Here is a 7,779-nt window from a genome sequence, read left to right on the forward strand (position 1 = left end):
ATGGAATTAGAAAAGTCGATCTGATGATTATGTGATAAAACAAATAAGGCTACTTTCACACTAGCGTTCGTCGGTCCGCTCGTGAGCTCCGTTTGAAGGAGCTCACGAGCGGACCCGAACGCAGCCGTCCAGCCCTGATGCAGTCTGAATGGAGCATCAGTCTGGCGGCGTTCAGCCTCCGCTCCGCTCGCCTCCGCACGGACAGGCGGACAGCTGAACGCTGCTTGCAGTGTTCGGGTGTCCGCCTGGCCGTGCGGAGGCGTGCGGATCCGTGCGGATCCGTCCAGACTTACAATGTAAGTCAATGGGGACGGATCCGTTTGAAGATGCCACAATATGGCTCAATCTTCAGGCGGATCCGTCCCCCATTGACTTTACATTGAAAGTCTGGACGGATCCGTACGAGGCTATTTTCACACTTAGCTGTTATATGCTAAAAATAATGCAGACGGATCCGTTCTGAACGGAGCCTCCGTCTGCATTATTATGATCGGATCCGTTCAGAACGGATCCGATCGAACGCTAGTGTGAAAGTAGCCTAAAATGATTAAATAATATAATGTATCATATATCATAACAAAACAATTATGGTAATTGTTGATAATATTGTGAGTATTGTAAGCAACCAAGATAAATAAAATCATGAAATAATGTTAGCTAATAGCCACACGTCTAGACTTCACTTGACTCATATTTCCCAACTCCTTCCTTCATATCTTCCCATATTTACTGGCTTTTACCCCTCTCCACATTATATACGCTATGCATTACTTTTTCTATTTTTCATCCAATATAGACTATTTCATATAATCACAATTCAGAGCTATTTAGACATCGCATATCACTACACTAGATAGCCAAAGCGCTTGACGTTCTAGCTTCTAGTATGCTCTGCCCATGCTCATGAGCAATGATGTCAGTCCCTGTGCGTGTCACCTCCTGGGAGGCAATATATTCTGTCAATTCTAACCATGTATACCAGGCGGCACGCCTGAAACAGTGTCCGCATCCAGCACAGAATATCCATTACATGAGGCCACAGGTACGTGCCTTCCCACCTTCGGGGGGGGGGGGGGGGGGCTTTTCTACAACACTCCTAACATCCCTACTATTCTTCTTTTTATTTCATTACTTCTCCAGCCTTATTTAATACTAATAAAAATGCTATATAATATATACTATACAGCCAGGTCCATAAATATTGGGACATCGACACAATTCTAACATTTTTGGCTCTATACACCACCAAAAAGGATTTTAAATTAAACACACAAGATGTGCTTTAACTGCAGACTGTCAGGTTTAATTTGAGGGTATTTACATACAAATCAGGTGAACGGTGTAGGAATTATAACAGTTTGCATATGTGCCTCCCACTTGTTAAGGAACCAAAAGTAATGGGAAAGAATAATCATAAATCAAACTTACCAAACTTAATCATAAATCAAACCCTAACCCTTTGCAGTCATTTACAGCCTCATTTCATCCCTGGTGATGCTCTGCCACTGTCTTCAGTTCCTGCCTGTTCTTGGGGCATTTTCCCTTCAGTTTTGTCTTCAGCAAGTAAAATGCATGCTCAATCAGATTCAGGTCAGGTGATTGACTTGGCCATTGCATAACATTCCACTTCTTTCCCTTAAAAAACTCTTTGGTTGCTTTTGCAGTATGCTTTGGGTCATTGTCCATCTGCACTGTGAAGCACCATCCAATGAGTTCTGAAGCATTTGGCTGAATATGAGCAGATAATATTGCCCGAAATACTTTTTTAGATGTCGTTTGGCAAACTCTAATCTGGCCTTCCTGTTTTTGAGGCTCACCAATGGTTTGCATCTTGTGGTGAACCCTCTGTATTCACTCTGGTGAAGTCTTCTCTTGATTGCTGACTTTGACACACATACACCTACCTCCTGGAGAGTGTTCTTCATCTGGCCAACTGTTGTGAAGGGTGTTTTCTTCACCAGGGAAAGAATTCTTCGCTCATCCACTACAGTTGTTTTCCGCGGTCTTCCGGGTCTTTTGGTGTTGCTGAGCTCACCAGTGCGTTCCTTCTTTTTAAGAATGTTCCAAACAATTGTTTTGGACACGCCTAATATTTTTGCTATCGCTCTGATAGGTTTGTTTTGTCTTTTCAGCCTAATGATGGCTTGCTTCACTGATAGTGATAGCTCTTTGGATCTCATCTTGATAGTTGACAGCAACAGATTCCAAATGCAAATAGCACACTTGAAATGAAACCAAAACGAAAAGTCTGTGGATCACTACAGCTGATTAATGGATTTAAGGTGCTCTTGGTTTATGTGACCCACCCAGTCACATAAAACGTATAAAAATATAGGGATTAAACCAGGCACTCAAATATGGATTATAGGTCAAAATTTTAATGAAATATAATATATCGATATACTCATAAAATACAATATAAAATGACATAAAATTCACATAAGGATAACCGTTAATTAATAGCAGCAATATATGGCCAATAATTATAGCAGCTTATGTTTGAAAGACCGCAATCCGAACAAAGGTCTGTATAAAGTTCCAGGCGGTTTTGAGTTAAAAAACTGCACCCTTGGTTGTAGCTTGAAACAGCCTGGGTAGTTTGAGTTCAAACAGCCGCAGTCGTTATATCAGTCTTTAAAGAAAACCGCAATTCCAATTGTATTAGAAGGTCTTGTGAAACATTCACCGATCCTACTCGGTTATGGTAAAGGTGACTGTGCACTAAGGTGGCGTTCCACCTCTTCAAGCAACTTTATTGCTTTACCTGGTCGATGTTACCTTGTCCTATGTCCGGGCCTAAAGGAGATGTGCTGTGGATGCCGAGTCAGCCGAGTATCTGCTCACAGAACTGTGTTTGTGGCTATTTCTTCCGGTGCTCGTTCCTCTTGATCACAGCTATTTAAACTTGGAGTCCAGGGGAGCTACTGTCCCAGCATGCCGGTACGAGGTGTTGGACCATACGCGTTTCGGGGTTCTCTGAATAGCCCCTTCCTCAGTGGTAACCTCAAAGTGCTTCCCCACATCCTTTTATCTGGAGCCATGGAAAAAGACAAAGTCCGGACAAGGAACTGGTCGCACCGAAAACCTGGAAACTTCAGGTAATCCAATATGGTCTTTGTATCCGACTTTTCACAGACCATTCTTATAATGCGGTTTTTTAAGATGCGGTTTTTTGAAAATTGTGTTTTATGGTGCATTGCTGCTTAAATATGAATTAAAACATATCCCATGCTGTTTTTATTATGATATAATTAAAAAGATAAAAATATTTATAAAAAAACAATAAAAGTAATATAAACATTTAATGTGCGAAAAATGTATAGAACAACAGTATATTACTATATCTTTCTGTTCCTACTTCGACAATGATATTCTGCCCAAAATGTCTCATAACGTTCACATTAGAATGGAGGGGGGGGGGGGGGTCATAGGGTTACAGGAAGCCAAACAGTTCCCAATCAGCATTTAGTCCATTTGGGACTAGGGAACCAAAATCAAATATAAATTTGGATTCCACCCTTGACATCTTCTTTATCAGATCCCCCCCCCTCCATTCCGGTGTCACTGTTGTGAGGGGTGCAGATTCGGCATTGAGTTCTTTTTTATCTAATATTAATCTGAATGACCAAAACCTCCAGTTCACAGCGAATATAAGTAAAACAGAAATTGAATTTTTGGACCTGAAAATTAATATTGATAGGGATAAGGTCAATTGTAGTACGTATTATAAACCCACAGCAAGAAATAATTTTATTTTACATTCAAGTTGCCACCTCCCAAGGTGGCTATTGAATGTACCAACAAGCCAATTCAGACGCCTCAAAAGGAATTGCACGACAAACAAAACATTTGAAAATGAGGCCGAGAATTTGAGGCAGCAATTTGCTGAGAAGAATTATCCCAATGAATGTGTTGAAACAGCATTGAATAAAGTGAGGAATTTAGACCGGCAGGATTTTTTTGCAGAGAAACCAGCTGCATCTGGCAGTGATATTACGACAAATGGGGAATTGCAGATGATTCTGCCTTTTAACACTGAATATAAGAAGATTGAAACTATCATTGCCAGGCACTGGTCATTTCTGCAGAAAGACAAAATTATAGGACCACTGATACCGGCAAAACCGAAGATAATTTATACCTGTGCGAATAATCTAGGTTTAAAAGTAGCACCCACAATAAAAACATCTAGGGTTAATTCCAAAAAGAATAATCAATGGCTGTGCTTTGAGGGTTTTTTCAGGTGCAGAACATGTTCAAATTGCAAAATAACCAATTTTCCGAGGAAAACAATGAAGGTATCCTCGACTAGCAATAAATATTCATATGAAATGAAAATGTTTCTGACCTGTAACACAAAGAATGTAATTTACTTGCTGACTTGTCCTTGTAGAAAGCAGTATGTTGGTCGTACCAAGAGATGCCTCAAGACAAGAATCTCGGAACATATAGCGAATATTCGCAAAGGATACGAAAATCATACTGTTTCCAGGCATTTTAGATTGTGTCACAATAAGGACCCAACAGGCCTTACGTATACAGCCTTAACAACAGTGACACCGGAATGGGGGGGGGGGATCTGATAAAGAAGATGTCAAGGGTGGAATCCAAATTTATATTTGATTTTGGTTCCCTAGTCCCAAATGGACTAAATGCTGATTGGGAACTGTTTGGCTTCCTGTAACCCTATGACCCCCGCCCCCCCCCCCCTCTCCATTCTAATGTGAACGTTATGAGACATTTTGGGCAGAATATCATTGTCGAAGTAGGAACATAAAGATATAGTAATATACTGTTGTTCTATACATTTTTTGCACCTTAAATGTTTATATTACTTTTATTGTTTTTTATAAATATTTTTATCTTTTTAATTATATCATAATAAAAACAGCATGGGATATGTTTTAATTCATATTTAAGCAGCAATGCACCATAAAACGCAATTTTCAAAAAAACGCATCTTAAAAAACCGCATTATAAGAATGGTCTGTGAAAAGTCGGATACAAAGACCATATTGGATTACCTGAAGTTTCCAGGTTTTCGGTGCGACCAGTTCCTTGTCCGGACTTTGTCTTTTTCCATGACTCCAGATAAAAGGATGTGGGGAAGCACTTTGAGGTTACCACTGAGGAAGGGGCTATTCAGAGAACCCCGAAATACGTATGGTCCAACACCTCATACCGGCATGCTGGGACAGTAGCTCCCCTGGACTCCAAGTTTAAATAGCTGTGATCAAGAGGAACGAGCACCGGAAGAAATAGCCACAAACACAGTTCTGTGAGCAGATACTCGGCTGACTCGGCATCCACAGCACATCTCCTTTAGGCCCGGACATAGGACAAGGTAACATCGACCAGGTAAAGCAATAAAGTTGCTTGAAGAGGTGGGACGCCACCTTAGTGCACAGTTACCTTTACCATAACCGAGTAGGATCGGTGAATGTTTCACAAGACCTTCTAATACAATTGGAATTGCGGTTTTCTTTAAAGACTGATATAACGACTGCGGCTGTTTGAACTCAAACTACCCAGGCTGTTTCAAGCTACAACCAAGGGTGCGGTTTTTAACTCAAAACCGCCTGGAACTTTATACAGACCTTTGTTCGGATTGCGGTCTTTCAAACATAAGCTGCTATAATTATTGGCCATATATTGCTGCTATTAATTAACGGTTATCCTTATGTGAATTTTATGTCATTTTATATTGTATTTTATGAGTATATCGATATATTATATTTCATTAAAATTTTGACCTATAATCCATATTTGAGTGCCTGGTTTAATCCCTATATTTTTACACTTGAAATGAACTCTGGACCTTTTATTTGCTCATTGTAATTGGGATAATGAGGGAATAACACACACCTGGCCATGGAACAGCTGAGAAGGCAATTGTCCCATTACTTTTGGTTTCTTAACAAATGGGAGGCACATATGCAAACTGTTGCAATTCCTTCCCACACCGTTCACCTGATTTGGATGAAAATACCCTCAAATTAAAGCTGACCGTCTGCAGTTAAAGCACATCTTGTTTGTTTCATTTCAAATCCATTGGTGTATAGAGCCAAAAATGTTACAATTGTGTTGATGTCCCAATATTTATGGACCTGACTGTATATTATACATGATGCATGAGTGTCTACTACAAATGCACATAGATTCACACACTCTACCTTACTGTGATATTATTTCGTTCCCCTCATGTCCTCCTATCTTGACATTGCTGGACCCTGAACAATATATATACAGTATAACAATTTATTTATGTATATGTTTATGTACTTATACTTAATGACTGATTGTATTGCATATTAATTTATATTATCTTATAGCTCATCATTTTGTTTATCCACATACCGATGTATACTGTTTTTATATCCTTGTAGATCCCTTGATAAAGATCGTTTGTCGACCGAAACCTTGGGACTAATCATATGGCCCTTCATTACATTACGTAGTCTGGACAAAGAATAAATACAGAATTATGTAATTATACATTAAAAATATCACTTACAAAAGAAACTTTGGTGTGCCATAGATTTTTCTACTGATACAGCCCGATAAATAGTGTCAGCCATCTTAGATTCTGCCATTTACCAGTGTACTTAGTGCAGGGAGAGACATCAGCAGGCGCTAGGGATAGTGTTAGAAAAAACTTCATTGTGCTAAAAAAAACTATTTACAAGTGCACGGAAAGATTATTCAAGGTGTAGGGAAAAGAATAGGGAGGAATAATTTCATAGGATTTATGCCTTGCTGCACTGACTGGGGGATCCAAATTGCCATTATACAGCTCTGTAATTCCAGCAAACCGTTCTTGCTATTGGGGTGCAAGTGCTGTTTGATACAGCCATTAACAAGTTTATTACAAGGAAATATTTCTATGTCTTATTTGCACTTGTGCGGTGCAGTTATATGTTCTAAAGCATTTTTTGGCTTATATTAGTGGGAAAAAAGGACTTATTAGCCGTTGTGTGGTGAAATGCTAAAATTGCTGCCCTTTTTGTTGTGTATTAGTGGTAAAAGTTAAATATATTTGCCATTCAGTGGTGCAGCGATATGTTCTAAAGCCGTTTGTGGCATATAATAGTGGAAAATATAAATTATATTTGCCGGTCAGCGGTATAGTTCTAAAGCCCTTTTTCTTGTGTATTAGTGGAAAAAGAAAAAATATATTTGCCATTCAGCGGTGCAGTTATATGTCCTAAAGCCGTTTGTTGCGTGTATTAGTGGTAAAAGAAAAATTATATATTTGCTGGTCAGTGGTGCAGTTATATGTTCTAAAGCCTTTTGTGGAGTGTAATAGTGGTGAAATAAAAATATATTTGCCGTTCAGCTTTGCAGTTATGTGTTCTAAAGAGCTTTTTGGGGAAAAAGAAAAAGGGCTTATTAGTGTGGTAAAGTGATAAAATTACAGCCCTTTTAGGTGTGCATTAGTGGCAAAAAAAAATTGGCCATTCAGTGGTGAGGTTCCATTGTACTACAGCCATTTACAGGGTGTATTAATAGGATAGATATATACGGCCCATTAGCCGTTATATTTATATTTTTGGGGTGTATTAATAGGAAAAAGAATATATCTTATTAGTAGTGATGAGCGGCAGGGGTCATATTCGATATTTAGCAAATATTTTGTAGAATATCCGCAAATTCGAATACATTCTGCATTCTTTTTTTTTTTTGGCAAGGTAATTGCACAATATGCGAATATTACGCGATCACTACAGGCGTGGGTCAAAAACAAATATATAGCACTATAGAATATAGTGCTATATATTT

The 7,779-nt window shown here is 39.0% G+C and overlaps 1 long non-coding RNA gene across 1 annotated transcript in view; it reads left to right on the forward strand.

Moving 5' to 3' along the window:
* LOC122938637 overlaps positions 1-6,522 on the forward strand; it is a 113,231-nt gene extending 106,709 nt beyond the window's left edge. Inside the window, exon 4 of the long non-coding RNA XR_006390043.1 lies at positions 6,387-6,522. This is a non-coding gene — a long non-coding RNA (uncharacterized LOC122938637). The remainder of the gene's footprint in view (positions 1-6,386) is intronic.
* The last annotated feature ends 1,257 nt before the right edge of the window (positions 6,523-7,779 follow it).

The sequence above is a fragment of the Bufo gargarizans genome, chromosome 5 (genome assembly GCF_014858855.1).
Source record: "Bufo gargarizans isolate SCDJY-AF-19 chromosome 5, ASM1485885v1, whole genome shotgun sequence".
Lineage (NCBI taxonomy): Eukaryota > Metazoa > Chordata > Amphibia > Anura > Bufonidae > Bufo > Bufo gargarizans.